The 23,448-nt window shown below is 40.6% G+C and overlaps 1 protein-coding gene across 1 annotated transcript in view; it reads left to right on the top strand.

The window, feature by feature from the left end:
* The first annotated feature begins 2,350 nt into the window (after positions 1–2,350).
* Positions 2,351–23,448, top strand: part of LOC137332745 (actin-binding protein WASF3-like) — a 96,711-nt gene continuing 75,613 nt past the window's right edge. The window contains exon 1 of the mRNA XM_067996682.1: positions 2,351–2,432. The gene's annotated coding sequence lies outside the window, so the exon portion shown is untranslated. The remainder of the gene's footprint in view (positions 2,433–23,448) is intronic.

Genomic DNA, 23,448 nt, shown 5'->3' with positions numbered 1-23,448 from the left:
TCCCCTGCCCCTGAAAGACAAAGAAACAATATAAAGTTTTTGTATTTCAAACTTTTTCATTTTGATTGCTGAAGTGCAGAAGTACACTGAGTGAGAACTGAACATTTATAATGTAAAATATTGCAATCTTAAGCCTTATGTTTAATATAGTTAAATGTTTTTGGCAGAAAATTCACTGCTCTGTGAATTACATTGGTTTTAAACATAACTGTTACTTTTCCCTATTTTTCCAAAGATTCATTTTAAAGAAGCTATTATTCTAAATTTTACTTAATTTTTGATTTACACTTTTAGGATAGTGCACCTTCAGATTAGTCCCCTTGTCCTTCAGCATCACACTGGACGAGGTGTAGCGACTTATGGTAGTAAGCCTATTGGTGCTATCCCCATACATGCTGTCATGGAAACTGGGTCAGGCTGCTGAGTGGCAAGAAACATACAGCTGCAACTACCCACATTGGCACTGGCCTAAAATATCAGGCCTGATTGATGTGCACGAGTCATCAGTTACTTTTCTTACATATTTTTCATGAAGACAAATGTATTATACTTTGGTTTTGGATACTGAGAGGAGTAGTTCTATCAATACAGTAAGTCTGTAGCTACCAACATAGGGTAGACTTCATGGGAGTAGCAGGGATCATGACCCTCTCAAATAAATTGGAAGATGCTGGATAGGTGTCAATGAATTTGCAAGCCAGTAATCTAATAGAGGGCTCAGATGTTACAAGTTGTAGAGTGCAACAACTCAAGTGCTTTTTGTTTGTCAGCTGGACTCTTTGCCTCTCTCCCTTTCTGCAGTTGAGTTATGCTTCTTGTTTCATTGACTCCTATCTTGTGTTTATAACAGGTAACTATTTTGTTTTTGCCAACTTTAATAAATACTGCTTATAATGGTCAGTTTGCTTTTGCAGGTATTTTATTAAAGCAGTAGCATGTACTGTTAGGTCTCATAAGATGTGACTTTTATAGTGTAGGAGCTCACTGGGTACTGAGCAATTTCCAATAGCAAACAGCAAGAAGTTCATTGTTCCTGGTTTGTAACCACCCCTAATGTACACTTATCAAGAAAAGTCTATGCTATAGGCAAATAGTATCTTAAAATTAGGGACCTTTTTTGATTAATTTAGCAAGTAATGATTGGTGGGGAGGGTAATTGTGTCAGTAGTACATTATTCGATGGGACTGAATTACTTTTTCTCATCCTTGACTTTTCCTATGACTAGTATGGTATGTTAAATTGCACTCCTGATGTGCTGCAGGTTGTTTGGAACCAAATCTTTCATTACAATTTACTAGGGCCTTTACTAGGACAATTTGTGGCATTGGCTATTTTATTGACCACTAAGGTAGTAAATCAAATATTTGAATACATTAAAACATGATAAAATAACAGAACTTCCTAACTAGACTTGCACAGTAATACATTGCTGCTATTCTTAATGCAGCCAAGTTTTTTCACATCATTTTTCAGCCAATATGGATGCCAATTGCCCTGCTAATAAACACAAAAACATACTACCACATAGATTTCAATAGCACTTCTCATGTACAGAGAGACGTCTCAGAGCACTTTATAGGATGGAGAAGAAAACAGAGGACATTGAGCAGGAGAGAAAGAAGGTTTTTCGGGTGCCGAAGGAACAGACAAAGGGAAGGGATTTTATGAGGCTTTTAAATACCTAATCAATGTCTTATCAAGATCTGTCACTAATCTTAGCAACAGGATCAGATTGACTAAATGAAGTGTGTTTCAATGGCAAGTTAGTTTATTGATTATTTAAATTTCTGTTGGTTGATTTTTTTTGAATAAAGATTCAAATCATAATCAATTAACTGTTCTTCATTTTAGCACATTAGTGGATATTGTAATGGCTGAGGGCAATAGCCTTAATCTTTTCATTATTTTAATTTTATTGAGAGTCTGGCCTGACCTATAAAACCATAAAAGTTCACAGCACAGAAGGAGGTCATTCAGCCTGGTATGTATCTGCCACCTCTTTGTTAGAGCAATCCAGAATTAATCCCAATGCCCTGCTTGCTCCACATAGCCCTGTATCTGCCTCTCCTATACCGGATATGGGAATGTTTGATAGTAAGACTGGGTGCCAAAAATGTTCCTTTACCTTATCTTGATAACAAAAATTAATGAGGCTGGTGAAGAAGTACTGGAACGAGTCCCATTAGAGGCTCCACCTTGTACAATATAATTGATGTGCAGTAAGAACATGGCTGACGAGTTGATTCACTTTTTTATTTTGTTTATTCCATTGAAAATTAGTAGAAAATTTTAAACCTTCCTTTCTAAAAGCATTAGATTAATTGAGCTGTTGACTATTTTAATACAGTAAGAAGAGGAAAGCTTCAGGCTGCAGAAGAAAGTGGAGAAACTGTGTACAAAGGTATAAGCCTTGAATAATACAATTTCAGAGGTGGGTAAGACTCATGGTAGGCAAATACTAATTGATTATAGACCAAATGTTTTAGGACAGGGGTGTTAAAACTTTTACCTTCAAAGACCAGGTAAATGCATACAATGTAACTTTATGGGTTACTCATAAAGGTTAAATCCATGTTCTCATTAATTTGAAGATATTTGAAATTGTCTGTACTATTTGTGTTGTAATTCTATGTAACCGATCTTGGTGTTCTGATACAGAATTTATCCACCAATCAGTCAACAGCCTTTTCCGAAGTTCCAGCCCACAAAATTCAAGCAATGAACTAGCAAATGAGAAATATGAGTGCATATAGGATTGAGTTACCTTGGCCTTTGAGGAGTGGATTGCTAGGGCTTGGGAGTCACTTGGGCCACAGGTTAGACACCCCTGTTTTAGGACACAGGGTAGATTGCTGATAATAGGCTGAAGTATAATGAGATCCTGTTATGATCTGGCAAAAACAACATCTTGGCCATTAATGTTATGTAACATATCCTGTTGACTGTTTATAGTGATGTAAATGATTTCTAAAGTTGTAGGTGTTTGTTTTATTGTCTTTTGGATAGGAACTCTTTGAGAGGTTTTGTCATGGAGATGGCTTACCTTGTCATAATTTCTTTCGTTGAAAGCAAAAGAAACACCAATGTGAATGTGGACCTTTATGCTACCGGTGGCAAGATGCATTTTCTATCCTGTACTTTTCCTGTTGTTAAACAACAGAAGCACTTGAAGGAATTTGTTGTAAAATTGTTCTTGCACTTGTATGTAAGCACAAAAATTAAAGCCTTGTTGAGTTATCTACTAGCTTAGTAGCTATATGTCTTCGAGCGAATATCTCCTGTGTTGTAAACCCAATAAAGTTCAGTTGGTGGCTTGTGCAATGTATTGCTTGTGCAAAGTAATAATTATGTCTGAGCTTGACAACATGAAGGCCTGTAACATATTGTGAGGTGAGCTTGTTCTTGGGCTCTAAGTTTCCCACAGTTCTGAATATCCCGTCTTACATTTTGTTTCCAGTAATTTGGGGTCAATTAGCACACAGGAGTTTGTAAATGTTTTTCATTTGTAAATATGTTTGGCACAAAAGAAATCAAAGACAATGTGATGACTAGGTGAGGGAATAATTATTACATTGATATTAGATCAGACTATTTTTCTACTGTTAATTTTTGTGTAACTTTGCTTGCTGTTATCAGTGTCCTTGAGCACTGCAAGGAAGCTGACAGAGTTGTCTTGGTGTGGTTTATAAATTACTAGTGTTTAGAACAAGTCTATTTCTATATCTTCAGTTATCTCTGACAAAAGTTTTTTGTTTAGCAAGCATTCTAAATTGAAAACTCGTTACTAAAATTATTGGTTGAGTGCCTCCATGTATGCTAATAGACTGGTTCTTGTTAACATGATGGTGTTTAAATGGATAGTCAGAATGACAGCATTTTATAGAGAATAGATATTAACTATTAATTCAACATTGGTCTACTTGCCTTGTTTTTAATGTATAGTCATTTTATCCGTTTTACGACAGGGTAACTCAAACTGATGATACCTAAAAAGGAAATGCCACAGCTACATCATAGTACTTATGTGGCAGTGAAGGAATTGGATCATATCTACACACACAATCACTGATGAAAATAGGAAATATTTAAAGGGAAAGCTGTGAGTGGAAGATGAGGCAAAGGAAAGGTGGGGAGAGAGAATATGAGAGTGTTGTAGTTAATAGTACTAATGAGAAAGAATATCACTAAGAAAGATCATGAATGGATTGTTTTTTCCAGTTTGTTGTTAATGTTCCTGCCTCTCCCCACCCCCGCTACCCCTCCACTGTAATGCTGCCTCCTATAGGCATGCTTTCTGTGTTTTCTATTAAATTATCTAAGCCTCTAACTTTGAAATCAATACCAGTAATTTTGATACATACTAAATTGGGATCAGTAACGTGAAAATAAATTTTTGACCCATGTTATTTCAAAAAGCAAAACCAATAGTAGGTTTTACACTGTTGGGTGAATGAAGGTAATCACAAAGCATTGCAATAGATCGAGATGAAAATGGTCACCAAGAACATAAGGAGGGTCTTTGGTTAGAGGTGAATAAAGAGCTGAATTTACAGAGGAAAAAATATGAAGCATCAGAGCTGCAATATTATGCAGTGTTACTTCATTGCCAATGCAACTGAGCTTCTTAGAATTCTATTGGATTTTCTGGTGTGATTTTCAGTGGGCTGTGTATTAGGGATGAAACAGAAACTAATCAGAGAAACCAGGTAATACTGAAAGGCAATGTAACAAAAATGAAATATGCTGGTATATTTACTGTGTATTCAGAAGTCTCATCTGTATTTCCAGGTTTGGTGAGAAAAGGTTTTTTCTCATGTGAAATTAAGGTTAGTCAGAGTGGTAGTAGAAGATGGGGATAAACTATGGTGTACAATGAATCTGCAATGGTTTAGTATTATGCAATTCTATAATAAGTGGATTATGTTCAAAATATTATACATTAAAATTAAGTTTCTGTGTACATTATGTGAAGAATGTGGGAGTGATTACAGGAGAGCAAATAAAATCTAATTAAAAGGGGTGTCTTAGATGTCACAATAAAGCTGAACAGCAAAAGACATAGGGGTGAAATTTCCACGGGGATTCTCCCAATCATCTGCCATAACTTTGGCAGAAGGCCTGTGGAAACCCCAGAGAAATGGCGTAAACCACTTCAAAATGATTATTGATATCTGTTGCCATTTACAATATAAACAGTTTTCATGAGCTCCCCTGATGGCTTAGTGAGTAAATCCATCACCGCATGTGGTACTGAGCCACACAGAAAAGCTGGGAAGATGCTCATGTATACAACTGGTGAGTGCAGTAGTGGGTTCAGCTAAAGTCCTCCCACAGTCGAATATCCCACCAAAACTTATTGTCTAGATTCACAAATGAACAAGCAATTGGAATGAGGTTTCTGGGACTCATCGAACTGTATTTTGAGCATAAGTCATTTGCTTTGAGGAAAAGGGTGAGTGATTTGGGGAAAACAAGTCTAAATTGTTTTGATTATGTATATAGGGCTGGAAGGAGTCAATTCTACTTCTGGTCAGTTTTTGTGCCAGTTCCTATGCTAAATGGGGACGAGTCTTTCACGCCCTTAATGGCCAATGACATTTGCTCAAAAGGAATAATGATTGTGATATTATTGCTAATTTACCAAGAAATAATTTGCAATTGATAACCTGAAAAATGTAGTGCTGTGTATAATCTAACACCTTTAAAAAATAATGGTTACCATGTTGTCCAAAAAAGGTAGAAATGATCTTAGAAGCTATCATTGCAAGGAAGTTAGAATGAGATGAAAGCTCACTTCAGAACTCCAATCTAATGGGATGTAAGTAGCAGTGTTATATGTGCCATAAAAGAATGTTAGATTTATTGCTATTAACATAAAATACGTAAGATACCTAATTCAAGCAATACAGTGTCATTGCGCTAATGTCACATTTTTTACCCCTGAGTTGATCCTGGCAACCTGAATGAAGTGCTGCGACACCTAGTGAAGTGACTCTGTTACAATCACCTTGGCCTAAATGCGCTGAAACAATTATTCATGGCACAGATTTATTTTTAAAGCTTAGGTTTCTATACAATGCTTCATAAACATTTTCAACACAAAAATGAAAATCTTCAAAATCAATTGCAGACATTTTCTTATGCATGAGATTTGGAATATATGTATAAAGAAATTAGGGAGGTTTTGAACATTTAACAATGCTTTGTACTTGTGTATCCATATTGTATATGTACATGCATAATATAAATTTAATTTACCGGGACTGAAACAGTAATTGTGATTTGCTGCATAAAAATAGTTTTTGCTGTATCTCTTTGAAAAAAATAATGAGCCAACACTTAGTGTTTTCAGGCTATAATAAACTGAACTGTTGGCCCTGGGTCACAGATACAAATATAATAGCAGTCTGTGGCCATTATAATACACTCTGTCATTTTTAAAGCATGCAAGTCAATAGTTCACGCTCTACATCTCAACTGTAGTCAAGATTTGCATAATTTATGTGCATATCTTAGAATATTAAGTACATAGTAATAACTTACAAGAAATATAATTCAATTAAGGGGGAAAAACATTTCTGTCATTTCTTTATGTGCTGGATGCATTGACTAAACTTGTGACAGAGATGAAAGGACAATAAGGTGGATTGTGGATTCCAAGCTTTGGACAGAGGTACTTTACACATTTCTGTTTGCATTCAGTATAGATTCTTAATTCATGATGGGAGGAATACACTACAGGTGACTGGATGATTGAATAGGTGCAGAGTTACAAATTTACCTGGCAGCCATATACTGACTATAAAAAAGTCATCCATTTTTGTGCTTGTACCTATCAAGATTTCTATTTTATTTAGTGAATTTGGAAGCAAAGAAAATATCTTAAACTTTCTTCACTCCATGCTGAAGGCATTGAATGGCTGGGTTCAGTTCTACATACTAGGCAGTGAACGTTGGCAAATTATTTGACTGTGGAGATTATCACAGTCAAACCTATCCTCTCCTCACCTGACATCTCACAGTGCAGATCCAGGAGTCACTGGGTCAGGTGTGGGAAGCCTAGTTGATTTTCTTTCCCTCTCTTGGGGTGTTAGCATCAATTGTAGTGATCCAACTTTTGCCCCAGCACTTATCAGTCTAATTCAACATAGACTAGAAATTGAACCTGGGACAATTTGGTCTATATGGCTTAGTACTACACTGAGCAAGACCTTTACCAGACTGTCAGGAAAGCTTAAACAATTTGGGTTCGAAATTACACTATGCAATATAAGCATAAAATACTTAACACATTTAGTTGAAATTGTACAGTTTGCTATTTTAACTGAGGTGATAACCTGCTTAGAATATATTTTGAAGCCTTTATTTAGTACTTTTCCCCAAACCTTCAGGCATCTCTGTCCCCTGTTGAGCATTTCAGTGGAGTCCAGTGGAGAAGATAGCCAAATAGTTCCCCCTGGCCTCCTTGGACAAGATCATTAAGAGGATTACTAAGATAACATTTTGATTTCTCTCCTTTCTTCTCTGTGGAGACTTGCTCAGCTTCTGCTTAGTGCCTTCTACAGCCATCCTGGCTGAGATTTGGAACGCGTGCAGGTGGGCCTACATGCTATCATTATGCAACATAGCACGCTACTACCCCAGCACACCTTACAGTTGGATATGTTTTTTCTCTTTTTGTTTCCAAAATGCAATATATGTTACACAATACAGACATTAGGTGTGTAACAACAAATATTGAGAATAGAGTCTGCTTTTACATCCATCACTTATTTTTCACAATTAACTTACATTGAAAAAGGGAATATAAAAATGATGAGGGGCTAAATCCGGAAAGCTGCCGTTAAGAAGTCAATTTGATATCTACTGAAGTGGAGAGAATTTGGATGTCTGCAGTACAGCAGCTTGACTAGTGGAAAGTGAGTAACGAGGTGTCAGACTGACCCATTTAGATGAACAAGTAATAGATTAGTGTTCACAATGGGCGGGATAGGCTCAATATACTGCTGCTGAAGCAGGACTGAAAGTATGAATTATCATGATTATCTATATTCTATATAGAACCAGCTTTCATAAAATTGAATTTAAGAGCGATTTTGTTTTACTTTATATAAAATAACAACCTGACAAGCAGAACTCTAACTAATACGTATTATTTTCATTTCATTTTGCGTGTCAAGGTGAGTCCCTCTTTTGCCTTACTCCTTCTCCTCTGAAGGTGCTGACTCTTGCTGGGGTATGTTCCATGACTGCTAGCAGCCCTTTAAGTGCTTTGCTGAAGCGAGCAATTTCCATTTGCAAGCCTTGACTTTGAGTGTCAGTGGGCTATCCTACTAATTCTGGCATCACTGTCGAGCCAGATCTTGTACTCACATGAATACTTTCCAGCAAAGGAATTGGTTTGTAATCTGGAATAGCAATCCTGATTTAGATTTTTCCTTTTCCTAGCTGGAGAAACTGAAGCCAAACATAGTACCACCCTCATTGTAATGGCTGAGCTCGGAGATCAATCCTTTGACCTTCCTAGTCAGTACCACACTATGGAACAATTTATCCACAGGGAAAGAGCAACCCCCACTTTCTATGTGCTTTCTCACTGTCCCCTCTCTTGAGTCTTCCCAAAGCAGGATGGTAAGCAAACAACCAACTGCTAGACCTTTTCCACAAATGCTCTTTCAAAACCAGCTATAGGAGGTACATGAGGGAGCCCAAGGACAACGCTTTCTCAACTTTCTTTCCTCCTTTTGGGAAAGCACTTTGAGCCTTTAATTTCTTGGTTCATAAAAAAAAAGGACATTTCTTTAGTTCTTTTGAAAAAAGGAGTAAAGCATTTTTTTTAGACTTTTAACACAGCTGCCAATGAAATGGCAAATAGCCTTGTGTTACCTGCTCCTTCTACTTCAAACTGGTCTACCAGCTTTCAGGACAATGCTGTCATGGTAATTTTATTTAAGGTGCCCCATCATGCTTAGGACAGGAAAGTGCAATCAAATAATTAATGATTTAATGATGTCACTATGTTACCGATTATATCCAACACTTTAAATTGTTCTTTTTAAAAGAAATTCAAAATCATATGTAAACATTTAAAAACCATAGTGCAAAAATTGATGCTTCAGATTTACTTCTGTCTCTGAACCATTTTGCAGATGATCAGGAGGCATAGAGTAAAAACTTTAATATTCTAGTTAGGTTTAATGTTTTGCAGAAGAGAAGGGGGCAGAGTAATGATAAGAATAATATCTTATTATTGTTTTATTGACAAATGGGTTCAATTGAGCTGTGCAATATTAACAAAGAATCAGTTAATGCATGAAATTCTTTTATCTCCTTTGTAATGAACACATTAGTTACTGATATTGCTGAGATGATTTTTTAATATAAAATAATTAAATGGTTATTCCTATTCACTGACATAAACCTATTTAATCTCAACAATGGACAGTTGGACAAAGTACTAAATTAAATTACTTAGGATGTACAGTGATTTCCTTTTAAAGAGTAAATTTAAGAGCAAAATGTGAACATTATATGTTACAAAGGTTGACTTTCACTTAGTCACTGTCTCTGGCTTGAAACCATTTTGTGTGATCTTGTGCGTCTGAGTTTGATGACATTAGATCTGGTTAAAGGGGCAATGTCTTTGTGAAAAAATGTTGGGGAGGTACAAGAACCAGGAGAGCAATAGGTTTCATCATTACTTTTTCCATCATGACATCACATGAAAATGACTCAGTGATGAAAACGTTTACTAAATACCTCTTTCATAGGAACATAGGAACAGGAGTAAGCCATTCAGTCTTTTGAGCCTGTTCCGCCATTCATTGAGATCATGGCTAATCTGTATCCTAACTCCATTTACCCACCTTGGCTCCATATTCCTTAATACCCTTGGCTTGCAAAAATCTATAGATCTCAGATTTAAAATTATTAATTGAGCTAACATCTGCTTTTTGTGGGAGAGAGTTCCACACTGCTATCACCCTTTGTGTGAAGAAGTGTTTCCTAACTTCTCTCCTGAATGGCCTGGGTCTTATTTTAAGGTTATGTCTCCTTGTCCAAGACTCCCCCACCAGTGGAAAACATTTCTCTATCTACCCTATCAATTCTTTCAAAATCTTAAAAACCTCAATCAAATCACCCTTTAAGCTCTATTTTCCAGGGAATACAAGCCTAGTTTATGTAATCTCTCCTCATAATTTAACCTTTGGAGGCCTGGTAATATTCTGGTGAGTGCCACTTCTGCACTCCTTCCAAGGCAAATATATCCTTTCTAAGTTTCAATGCCCAGAACTGCACACAGTACTCCAGATGTGATCTAACCAGGGCTTTGTGTAGCAGTAGTAAAACTTTCTCCCCTTTATATTCCAGCCCTCTAGATATAAAGGCTAACATTCCATTATCCTTTTTGATTATTTTTTGTACCTGATCACTACGTTTTCGTGATCTGTGTACATGGAGTCCTAAATCTCTTTGGACCTCTCTTGCTCATGAAGAAGTTTCTCTTTTTAAGCCATAGATTTGCTTCCTAAAATTTTGGAAAAGAATATCAGAAAGTACTGTTTATTAAAAATAGAAAGATAAGATGGAGTCTTCATTTTCATTGGGTTTTATTTGTAAAATAGATGGTTTTGATGCTTCAATAACAATGGCGAATTTTGAAGGAAAAAAGATTATTCATTTGGTTGTTGCCAAGAGGGCAATTTGCAATCATAACAAGTGAGCCTTAGGACACAAAAAACCTAACAGCAACACAGGGCCAGGGTTATTTTATAACATACAATTATTATACACTTTTCTTTCGAAATGTTACTGCAATCACATGTAAAGCTGTCTTTGTACTGCATAGTAACACAAAATGCCCTTCATGTTACTGTATAAATTCAGACACATGAACTAAATTGTACAAAAGACTTCAGTTCTTGCTGTAATTATCTTGCGACATCTCTACTGTTGTGGCATTTTTTATGGCTCTCTTATCATGGCCCTGCCTCTGTAAGCAGCGCTGTGATATGAATGAGATGGGTGTTCCAAGGACAAAGCAGTATTGGAGGTAAATGTCTGCTTCCTGCAGTGCTGTGTGATGCTGGCCACCATTTTCTCTGTCCGTACAAGCCAGCAATACAGATTTTAAATTGTCCAACATGACCCTTTCCCATGGTGTCAGGGAAGGTATGCGACCATAAATATTAGTTTAAATTGCAACTTTGCAATTGTTTGTTTGCCTTTAGTGCATTGAATCTACCCTGCAGTGTAATCTGGACGAATTCACTACCACAGCAACTTTGGGATATTGCAGAAGTGTTTCCACATTGCAGCAGTAACAAAGTGTTTGAAGAGGAAATGCAATCTTGCTTTTTTCTGGTTTAATAGCCTGTTTGAATCCACTGCCATGAGACAGTTTTATTACAAGCAACACAGTCAATCACAACAAAGGAGGAAAACGAACCCTGATCATTTCAAATGGGGTTTGGATAATTTAGACTTTTAATGATGCAGTGTTTGAGAATACTGACATTTGGCTAGTTTCAGTAAAAAAGTAACTATGAAGCTGTCAGATTGTTGCAAAAACCCAACTGATCCTTTAGGGAAGGAAACCTGCTACCCTATAGTGACTCCAGTCCCACATCGATGTGGTTGATTCTTAACTACTGTCTGAAGTGGCCTAGCAAGTTGTACCAAACCGCTACAGCGGTTCAAGTGGGCAGCCCTCCACCACCTTCTCAGGGCAATTAGGGATGGACAATAAATGCCAGCCTTCCCAGCGACGCCCACATCCCGAAAATGGATTTTAAAAAAAAGGAAACTGTATAAAGTTCAAAAAAGGTTTTACCCGCCCAGTAACCTTCCAACTCTATATTTATTACATGCAGTTTTTAAAAAAAACTCGGTCTGATTTTTGTTCTTCTTACTAGAAACATGTTTGTAGAATGCTACATTGTGGCTGTGGCTTGGAATTGGTGCCCCAGATTTGTGTATTCAGTGCTTTCTGCTGGGTTGCAATTTTAGAAAGCCCATTCTAATGCATCATCCCTCTTCCCAACATTTAAACAAGGACTTTGACTGAAAATGTTACCAAGATTTTTTTCATTTTATGTTGTTGATTTTAACAGATTCAGTCACATTTTATTTGTCTGGCTGATCAGAGTTGGACATATTACTCTAGGTGTAGTGTACTGCAAACACAGTTCCACCTGGAAAATATATACTTCCTTTTATGTACTGTGGCAAAATGGGATTTTTGCCTGGGTTGTCTGTGTTAGAAATTTATTTTCTAATGTTTCTGTACTGCTATATTCAGTGTGTAAAGAGTTAACTCCCAAGGCTGTGCACACATTTTATAACAGCAAGCAGCCTGAAAGTTTGTTTAGGCCCACAAAATGGAGATTTGAAGTGGTAAGTAGGCATGTTGGCATTCATGTTTGCTTGTTCGTGCAAGTTACTGAAGTTATGAATGGTTGCAAACTCCTGGGATCAGTTGGCTGGAATGGTCACATTCATTGTCAAATGCCTTTCATTCTCAATTGCTGAGTAGCTGTTCTGGGTTTAATTAAATCATGAGAGGTGTATTGCCTACCGAAAGTGCTAATTTCAGGCTCCAGTCTGGAGCCCAGTGGGCAGTGTTCTAAGACGGGAGGCATTCTCTCTCTGTCAGTCACAAAGTGGTTTGTGGTTTCACAACCATCAGGAAATGACGGCCTATATAAACCAGCTTAACTTTAAAGGGTTAAGCTAGGGAAGGTCGTTGTCTGTCTTAGAATCCATGTTCAGGGAAGTAAGGGTGGAAATTGCGGAAGTACTGGCCATAATCTTTCAAACATCCATAGATACGGGGGTGATGCCAGAGGACTGGAGAATTGCAAATGTTACACTCTTGTTCAAAAAAGGGTGTAAGGATAAACCCAGCAAGTACAGGCCATTCAGTTTAACCTCAGTGGTGGGGAAACTTTTAGAACCGATAATCCGGGACAGAATTAAGTCACTTGGACGAGTGTGGATTGATTAGCGAAAGCCAGCACGGATATGTTAAAGGCAAATCATGCTTAACTAACCTGATAGAGTATTTTGATGAGGTAACAGAAAGGGTAGATGAGGGCTATGCAGTTGATGTGGTGTATATGGACTTTCAAAAGGCGTTTGATAAAGTGCCACACGGTAGGCTTATCATCAAGATTGTGGCCAATGGAATAAAGGGGACAGCAGCAACATGGATACCGAATTGGCTAAGTGACAGGAAACAGAGAGTAGTGGTGAATGGTTGTTTTTCGGACTGGAGGGAGGTGTACAGTGGTGTTTCCCAGGGTTGGTACGAGGACCACTGCTTTTCTTGATATATATTAATGACATGGACTTGGGTGTACAGGGCACAATTTCAAAACTTGGAAGGGTAGTTTTTTTATTCGTTCATGGAATGTGGGCGTCGCTGGCAAGGCCAGCATTTATTGCCCATCCCTAATTGCCCTTGAGAAGGTGGTGGTGAGCCGCCGTCTTGAACCGCTGCAGTCCATGTGGTGAAGGTTCTCCCACAGTGCTGTTAGGAAGGGAGTTCCAGGATTTTGACCCAGCGACAATGAAGGAACGGCGATATATTTCCAAGTCGGGATGGTGTGTGACTTGGAGGGGAACGTGCAGGTGATGTTGTTCGCATGTGCCTGCTGCCCTTGTCCTTCTAGGTGGTAGAGGTCGCGGGTTTGGGAGGTGCTGTCGAAGAAGCCTTGGCGAGTTGCTGCAGTGCATCCTGTGGATGGTGCACACTGCAGCCACAGTGCGCCGGTTGTGAAGGGAGTGAATGTTTAGGGTGGTGGATATGGTGCTAATCAAGCAGGCTGCTTTGTCTTGGATGGTGTTGAGCTTTTTGAGTGTTGTTGGAGCTGCACTCATCCAGGCAAGTGGAGAGTATTCCATCACACTCCTGACTTGTGCCTTGTAGATGGTGGAAAGGCTTTGGGGAGTCAGGAGGTGAGTCACTCGCCACAGAATACCCAGCCTCTGACCTGCTCTTGTAGCCACAGTATTTATATGGCTGGTCCAGTTAAGTTTCTGGTCAATGGTGACCCTCAGGATGTTGATGGTGGGGGATTCGGTGATGGTAATGCCTTTGAATGTCAAGGGGAGGTGGTTAGACTCTATCTTATTGGAGACGGTCATTGCCTGGCACTTGTCTGGTGTGAATGTTACTTGCCACTTCTCAGCCCAAGCCTGGATGTTGTCCAGGTCTTGCTGCATGCGGGCTCGGACTGCTTCATTATCTGAGGGGTTGCGAATGGAACTGACCACTGTGCAATCATCAGCAAACATCCCCATTTCTGACCTTATGATGGAGGGAAGGTCATTGATGAAGCAGCTGAAGTTGGTTGGGCCTAGGACACTGCCCTGAGGAACTCCTGCAGCAATGTCCTGGGGCTGAGATGATTGGCCTCCAACAACCACTACCATCTTCCTTTGTGCTAGGTATGACTCCAGCCACTGGAGAGTTTTTCCCCTGATTCCCATTGACTTCAATTTTATTAGGGCTCCTTGGTGCCACACTTAGTCAAATGCTGTCCTGATGTCAAGTGTATTCACTCTCACCTCACCTCTGGAATTCAGCTCTTTTGTCCATGTTTAGGCCAAGGCTGTAATGAGGTCTGGAGCCGAGTGTTCCTGGTGGAACCCAAACTGAGCGTCGGTGAGCAGGTTATTGGTGAGTAAGTGCCGCTTGATAGCACTATCGACAACACCTTCCATCACTTTGCTGATGATTGAGAGAAGGCTGATGGGGCGGTAATTGGCCGGATTGGATTTGTCCTGCTTTTTATGGACAGGACATACCTGGGCAATTTTCCACATTGTCGGGTAGATGCCAGTGTTGTAGCTGTACTGAGGCAGCTTGGCTAGAGGCGCAGCTAGTTCTGGGGCACAAGCCTTCAGCACTACAGTCGGGATGTTTTCGGGGCCCATAGCCTTTGCTGTATCCAGTGCACTCAGCCGCTTCTTGATACCACGTGGAGTGAATCGAATTGGCTGAAGACTGGCTTCTGTGATGGTGGGGATATTGGGAGGAGGCCGAGATGGATCGTCCACTCGGCACTTCCGACTGAAGATGGTTGCAAACGCTTCAGCCTTGTCTTTTGCACTCAGGTGCTGGACTCCACCATCATTGAGGATGGGGATGTTTGCAGAGCCTCCTCCTTCCGTTAGTTGTTTAATTGTCCACCACCATTCACGACTGGATTTGGCAGGACTGCAGAGCTTTGATCTGATCCGTTGGTTGTGGAATCGCTTAGCTCTGTCTATAGCATGTTGCTTCCGCTGTTTAGCATGCATGTAGTCCTGAGTTGTAACTTCACCAGGTTGGCACCTCATTTTCTGGTACGCCTGGTGCTGCTCCTAGCATGCTCTTCTACACTCCTCATTGAACCAGGGTACAGTGAGGAGGATAGTGGTAGATTACAAGAGGATATGGACAGGCTGGTGGCATGGGCGGACACGTGGCAGATGAAATTTAATGCATAAAAATGTGAAGTGATACATTTTGGTAGGAAGAATGAGGAGAGGCAATATAAACTAGAGGGCACAACTCTAAAAGCGGTACAGGAACAGAGAGATCTGGGGTATATGTGTACAAATCGTTGAAGGTGGCAGGGCACGTTGAGAAAGCAGTTAGAAATGTATACGGGATCCTGTGCTTCATAAATAGAGGCATAGAGTACAAAAATATGGAAGTCATGATGAACCTTTATATAAAGCACTGATTCGGCTACAACTGGAGCATTGTGTCCAGCTCTGGGCACCGCACTTTAGGAAAGATGTGAAGGCCTTAGAGAGGGAGCAGAAGAGATTTACTGACTGATTCTAGGGATGAACAACTTCAGTTACGTGGATAGACTGGAGAAGCTGGGGTTGTTCTCCTTGGAACAGAGAAGTTTGCAAAGAGATTTGATAAGTGAGCTAAGCAGAGGCCGATAAAGGAGGGCCCGAGATCTGGAGAGCTGAGCTAAGCGAGATCGGAGGCGGATAAAGGAGGGCCCGTGAGCGGGAGAGCTGTGCTAAGCGAGATCGGAGGCATATAAAGGAGGGCCCGAGAGCGGGAGTGCTAAACTGTGACCAGCAGCTGAGTTCCAGAGGTAATGTCACCAGTGAAAAAGTGACGGGGTGCAGGGGAGGCAGCTGATTGGTAAGTAGGTTCAGGTGAGTATTTCTACTATTCTAAAGTGCAGCAACTAAAGTAAAAAGAAAGGTAAGGTCTGCAGGTCTTCTAGCAAGTAGTGTTTTTTTAGTGAATCAAGGTCCGTGGTGTAGTTAACATTCTCTAAATTAAGAGTAATTTAAAGGAGTAAGCGCCTCAAAGGGAGTAACTAATGAGCTTAATCTAAGGCAAGTCATGGCAATAGAGCTCACACCTGTGATATGCTCCTCCTGCACTATGTGGGAAGTCATGGACACTAATGGTGTCCCTGGCGACTACGTGTGCAGGAAGTGTGTCCACCTGCAGCTACTGACTAACGGTATTTCGGAGCTGGAACTGCGGGTGGATTCACTGTGGAGCATCCGCGATGCTGAGATTATCATGGATAGCACGTTCAGTGAGGTGGTCACACTGCAGGTAAAGATTACGCAGAAAGAAAAGAAATGGGTGACCGCCAGGAAGAGTAGAAGGACTAGGCAGGTAGTGCAGGAGTCCCCTGGGGCCATCTCCCTCTCAAACAGATATACTGCTTTGGATACTGTTGGGGGAGATGGCTTATCAGGGGAAAGCAGCAAGACCCAAGTTTGTGGCACCACGGGTGGCTCTGCTGCACAGGAGGGGAGGAATAAGAGTGGTAGGGCTATAGTGATAGGGGATTCAATTGTAAGGGGAACAAATAGGCGTTTCTGCGGCCACAAACATGACTCCAGGATGGTATGTTGCCTCCCTGGTGCTAGGGTCAAGGATGTCATGGAGCGGCTGCAGGGCATTCTGGAGGGGGAGTGTGAACAGCCAGTAGTCATGGTCTATGTCGGTACCAACGACATAGGTTAAAAAAAGAGATGAGGTCCTTCAAGGTGAATTTAAGGAGTTAGGAGATAAATTAAAAAGCAGGACCTCAAAGGTAGTGATCTCAGGGTTACTACCAGTGCCACGTGTTAGTGAGTATAGGAACAGGAGAATAGACCAGATGAATGTGTGGCTGCAGGGATGGTGTTGGAGGGAGGGATTTAGATTCCTGGGTCATCAGGACCGGTTCTGGGGAAGGTGGGACCTGTAAAAGCGGGACAGGTTACACCCGAGCAGGACCAGGACCGATGTCTTCGCGGGGGTGTTTGCTAGTGCTGTTGGGGAAGATTTAAACTAGAATGGCAGGGGTTGGGAACCTAAGCAGCGAGACAGAGGAGGGGGAAACAAGGATAGAAACAAAAGCAGAAAGGGAAGAAGCAATAATGGAAGGCAGAGAAAACAAGGGCGAAAAACAAATAGGGCCATAGTGCAAAATAAAACTAAGATGACTAGCAATCTTAAAAAGACAAGTCTAAAGGCATTGTGTCTTAATGCGCGGAGCATTCGCAATAAGGTAGATGAATTAACAGCGCAGATAGATATTAACAGTTATGATATAGTTGCGATTACGGAGACTTGGCTGCAGGTTGACCAAGGATGGGAACTGAACATCCAGGGGAATTCAATATTTAGGAAGGACAGGCAAAAAGGGGAAAGGAGGTGGGATAGAATTGTTAGTAAAGGAGGAAATCAATGCAATAGAGAGGAAGGATATTGGCTCGAAAAATCACGATGTGGAATCTGTATGGGTGGAGCTAAGATTCACCAAGTGGCAGAAAACGTTGGTGGGGGTTGTCTATAGGCCCTCAAACAGCAGTGGAGATGTAGGGGAGGGCATTAAACAGGAAATTAGAGACGCATACAAGAAGGGTACAACTATAATCATGGGTGACTTTAATCTACATATAGATTGGTCAAACTAAATTAGCAATAATACTGTGGGGAGGAATTCCTGGAGTGTGTAAGTGATGGTTTTCTGGACCAATACATTGAGGAACCAACTAGAGAACAGGCGATCCTAGACTGGGTATTGTGCAATGAGAAAGGATTAATTTACAATCTTGTTGTGCGGGGTCCCTCAGGGAAGAGCGACCATAACATGATAGAATTCCTCATTAAGATGGAGAGTGAAGTAGTTGAATCCAAAACTAGGGTCCTGAATCTAAATAAAGGAAGTTGCGGAAGTATGAGGTGCGAGTTGGCAATGATAGTTTGGGGAACTTTACTAAAAGGGATGACGGTGGATAGGCAATGGCTAATATTTAAAGAACGTGTGCAGGAATTACAACAATTATTCATTCTTGTCGGGCGCAAAAATAAAACAGGAAAGATGGTTCAACCGTGGCTTACAAAAGATATTAGGGATAGTATTAGATCCAAAGAGGAGACATATAAAATTGCCAGAAAAAGCGGCAGGCCTGAGGATTGGGAGCAGTTTAGAATTCAGCAAAGGAGGACAAAGAGATTGATTAAGAGGGGAAAAATAGAGTATGAGAGTAAACTAGTGGGAACATAAAAACTGACTGTAAAAGCTTCTATAAATATGTCAAGAGAAAAAGATTAGTGAAGACAAATGTAGGTCCCTTACAGTCAGAAATGGGGGAGATTATAATGGGGAACAAAGAAATGGCAGAACAATTAAACACATACTTTGGTTCTGTCTTCACAAAGGAGGACACAAATAACCCCCCAGAAATGCTAGGGAACCAAGGGTCCAGTGAGAGGGAGGAACTGAAGGAAACCAGTATTAGTAAAAAAAATTGTGCTAGGGAAATTAATGGGGCTAAAGGCTGACAAATCCCCAAGGCTTGATAATCTATATCCCAGAGTACTAAAGGAAGTAGCCCTGGAAATAGTGGCTGCATTGGTGGTCATCCTCCAAAATTCTATAGACTCTGGAACAGTTCCTACAGATTGGAGGGTGGCAAATGTAACCCCACTATTTAAAAAAAGAGGGAGAGAAAAAACAGGGAATTACAGACCAGTTAGCCTAACATTAGTAGTGGGGAAAATGCTAGAGTCTATTATAAAAGATGTGATAACAGAACACTTGGAGGGCATTAACGGGATTGGACAAAGTCAGCATGGGTTTATGAAAGGGAAATCATGCTCAACAAATCTACTGGAGTTTTTTGAGGATGTAACTAGTAGAATAGATAGGGGAGAACCAGTGGATGTGGTGTATTTGGATTTGCAGAAGGCTTTTGATAAGGTCCCACACAAGAGGTTAGTGTGCAAAATTAAAGCACATGGGATTGGGGGGAATATACTGGCATGGATTGAGAATTGGTTGACAGACAGGAAACAGAGAGTAGGAATAAACGGGTCTTTTTCTGGGTGGCAGGCAGTGACTAGTGGGGTACCACAAGGATCAGTGCTTGGGCCCCAGCTATTCACAATATATATCAATGATTTGGATGAGGGAATGGAATGTAACATTTCCAAGTTTGCAGACGACACAAAGCTGGGGTGGAATGTGAGCTGTGAGGAGGATGCAAAGAGGCTCCAATGTGATTTAGACAAGTTGGGTGAGTGGGCAAGAACATGGCAGATGCAGTATAATGTGGATAAATGTGAGGTTATCCAATTTGGTTGTAAAAACTGAAAGGCAGATTATTATCTGAATGGTGGTAGATTGGGAAAAGGGGAGTTGGAATGAGACCTGGGTGTCCTTGTACACCAGTCACTGAAAGCGAGCATTCTGGTGCAGCAAGCAAATAGGAAGGCGACTGGTATGGTGGCCTTCATTGCAAGAGGATTTGAGAACAGGAGCAGGAATGTCTTACTTCAGTTGTACGGGGCCTTGGTGAGACCAGATCTGGAGTATTGTGTGCAGTTTTGGTCTCCTTATCGGAGGAAGAATATCCTTGCCATGGAGGGAGTACAACGAAGGTTTACCAGACTGATTCCTGGGATGACAGGACTGACATATGAGGAGAGATTGGGTCGACTAGGACTATATTCACGAGTTTAGAAGAATGAGAGGTGATCTCATCGAAACATATAAAATTCTAATAGGACTAGATAGACTAGATGCAGGGAGGATGTTCCCTATGGCTGGGGAATCCAGAACTGTGGTCACAGTCTCAGGATATAGGGTATGCCATTTAGAACTGAGATGAGTAGAAATTTCTTCACTCAGAGGGTGGTGAACCTGTGGAATTCTGTACCACAGAAGGCAGTGGAGGTCAAGTCATTAAATATATTCAAGAAGGAGATAGATATATTTCTTAATGCTAAAGGGATCAAGGGATATGGGGAAAAAGCAGGAACAGGGTACTGAGTTAGACGATAGCCATGATCATTTTGAATGGCGGGGCGGACCCGAAGGGCCGAATGGCCTACTCTTGTTCCTATTTTCTATGAAAAAAAAATAGAGGTATTCAAAATCATGAAGGATCTGGACAGAGTAGTTGGAGAGAAACTTCCTGTTGGCAGACGGGTCAAGAACCAGAGGACATAGATTTAAGGTGATTGGCAACAGAACCAAAGGTGACATGAGTAAAAGCTTTTTTACACAGCGAGTGGTTAGGATCTGGAATGCACTGCCTGAGGGGGTGGTGGAGGCAGATTCAATCATGGCCTTCAAAAGGGAACTGGATAAGTACTTGAAAGGAGAAAATTTGCAGGGCTATGGGGATAGGACAGGGGAGTGGTACTAGCTGGATTGCTGTTGCATAGAGCCAGCACGGACTCGATCGACCGAATGGCCTCCTTCCGTGCTGTCACCTTTCTATGATTCTATGTATAGATAGAAAGTTACGCTTTTACTGGTTTCAGGATCCAAGGAGGGTTGGAGAATACATGTTCTCATTGTGTGAAACAGTATGCTGTCCATGTATGTTATGTGAATAAGCCAGATACTGGTCCGAATCCAGTGCTTTGTGGAGGGTTTAAACTAAAGTGGCAGGGGGTTGGGAACCTGAGCAGGGAGAGAGAGGAAAGCGTAACAGGAAGGGACAGAAGGTGTGGAGTAATAGGTAAAGTGTTAAAAAAGGAAAAAGCAGGAACTAAGCGTCACAAAACAGATTTGAAAGTTCTTTATCTGAATGCACGTAGCATTCGTAATAAAATGGACGAGTTAACGGCACAAATAACTATGTATGGGTATGATCTTGTGGCCATTACAGAAACATGGCTGCAGGGTGACAACGACTGGGAATTAAATATGCCAGGGTATTTAACAATCAGGAAGGACAGGCAGGAAGGAAGGGGAGGTGGGGTGGCTATGTTAATAAAGGAAGGAATCACTGTAATACAGAGAAATGATATTGGGACAAAGCATCAAGATAATGAAACAGTTTGGGTGGAGATAAGGAATAATAAGGAAAAAAAAACATTAGTGGGCGTAGTATATAGGCCTCCTAATAGTTGCAACTCTGCTGGAAGAAGTATTAATCAGGAGATAGTCGGGGCATGTAATAAGGGAACAGCCATAATTATGGGGGATTTTAATTATCATATTAACTGGACAAATCAAATTGGGCAGAGCAGCCTTGAGGACGAGTTCATTGAGTGCATTAGGGATGGATTTCTTGAGCAGTATGTAACTGATCCTACAAGGGGGCAGGCAACCTTGGACCTGGTCCTGTGTAATGAGTCAGGATTAATTAATAATGTCCTAGTTAAGGATCCCCTTGGAACGAGCGACCACAACATGGTTGAATTCCATATCCAATTAGAGGGTGAGAAGGTTGATTCTCAAACAAGCGTACTGAGCTTGAATAAAGGAGACTATGATGGTATGAGAGCGGAATTGATTAAAGTGGACTGGGAAAATAGATTAAAGGGTAAGACGGTACATGAGCAGTGGTGTTCATTTAGGGAGTTATTTTACAACTTTCAAAATAAATATATTCCACTGAGGAAAAAAGGGTGTAAAAGAAATGACAGCCATCCGTGGCTAAGTAAAGAAATCAAGGATAGTATCCGACTAAAAACAAGGACATATAAGGTAGCCAAACTTAGTGGGAGGATAAAAGATTGGGAATTCTTCAAAAGACAGCAAAAAGTAACTAAAGGATTGATTAAGAAAGGGAAGTTAGATTATGAAAAGAAATTAGCAAAAAATATAAAAACAGATAGCAAGAGTTTCTATAGTTATATAAAAAGAAAAAGGGTGGCTAAGGCAAACGTAGGTCCCTTAGAGGATGAGACCGGGAAATTAATGGTGGGAAACATGGAGATGGCAAAAATGCTGAACAAATATTTTGTTTCAGTCTTTACAGTAGAGGACACTAAGAATATCCCAACACTGGACAAACAGGGGACTCTCGGGGGGGAGGAGCTAAATACGATTAAAATCACTCAGGAGATGGTACTCAGTAAAATAATGGGACTCAAGGCGGATAAATCCCCTGGACCTGATGGCTTCCATCCTAGGGTCTTGAGGGAAGTGGCAGTAGGGATTGTGGATGCTTTGGTGATAGTTTTCCAAAATTCCCTGGACTCAGGAGAGGTCCCGGCAGATTGGAAAACTGCTAATGTAACACCGTTATTTAAAAAGGGTAGTAGGCAGAAGGCTGGAAATTATAGGCCAGTTAGCTTAACATCTGTGGTGGGTAAAATTTTGGAGTCTATTATTAAGGAGACAGTAACGGAACATTTAGATAAGCATAATTTAATAGGACAAAGTCAGCATGGCTTTATGAAGGGGAAGTCATGTCTGACAAATTTGCTTGAGTTCTTCGAGGATATAACGTATAGGGTGGATAAAGGGGAACCAGTGGACATAGTGTATTTAGACTTCCAGAAGGCATTCGACAAGGTGCCACATAAAAGATTATTACTTAAGATAAAAAATCACGGGATTGGGGGTAATATTCTGGCATGGGTGGAGGATTGGTTATCGAACAGGAAGCAGAGAGTTGGGATAAATGGTTCATTTTCGGACTGGCAACCAGTAACCAGTGGTGTTCCACAGGGGTCGGTGCTGGGTCCCCAACTCTTTACAATCTATATTAACGATTTGGAGGAGGGGACCGAGTGCAACATATCAAAATTTGCAGATGATACAAAGATGGGAGGGAAAGTAGAGAGTGAGGAGGACATAAAAAACCTGCAAGGGGATATAGACAGGCTGGGTGAGTGGGCGGAGATTTGGCAGATGCAATATAATATTGGAAAATGTGAGGTTATGCACTTTGGCAGGAAAAATCAGAGAGCAAGTTATTTTCTTAATGGCGAGAGACTGGAAAGTACTGCAGTACAAAGGGATCTGGGGGTCCTAGTGCAAGAAAATCAAAAAGTTGGTATGCAGGTGCAGCAGGTGATCAAGAAAGCCAACGGAATGTTGGCTTTTATTGCTAGGGGGATAGAATATAAAAACAAGGAGGTATTGCTGCAGTTATATAAGGTATTGGTGAGACCGCACCTGGAATACTGCATACAGTTTTGGTCTCCATACTTAAGAAAAGACATACTTGCTCTC

The sequence above is a fragment of the Heptranchias perlo genome, chromosome 15, assembly GCF_035084215.1.
Source record: "Heptranchias perlo isolate sHepPer1 chromosome 15, sHepPer1.hap1, whole genome shotgun sequence".
NCBI lineage: Eukaryota > Metazoa > Chordata > Chondrichthyes > Hexanchiformes > Hexanchidae > Heptranchias > Heptranchias perlo.
Note: the sequence above shows the minus strand (reverse complement) of the source record. Positions and strands in the feature narration are given on the sequence as shown.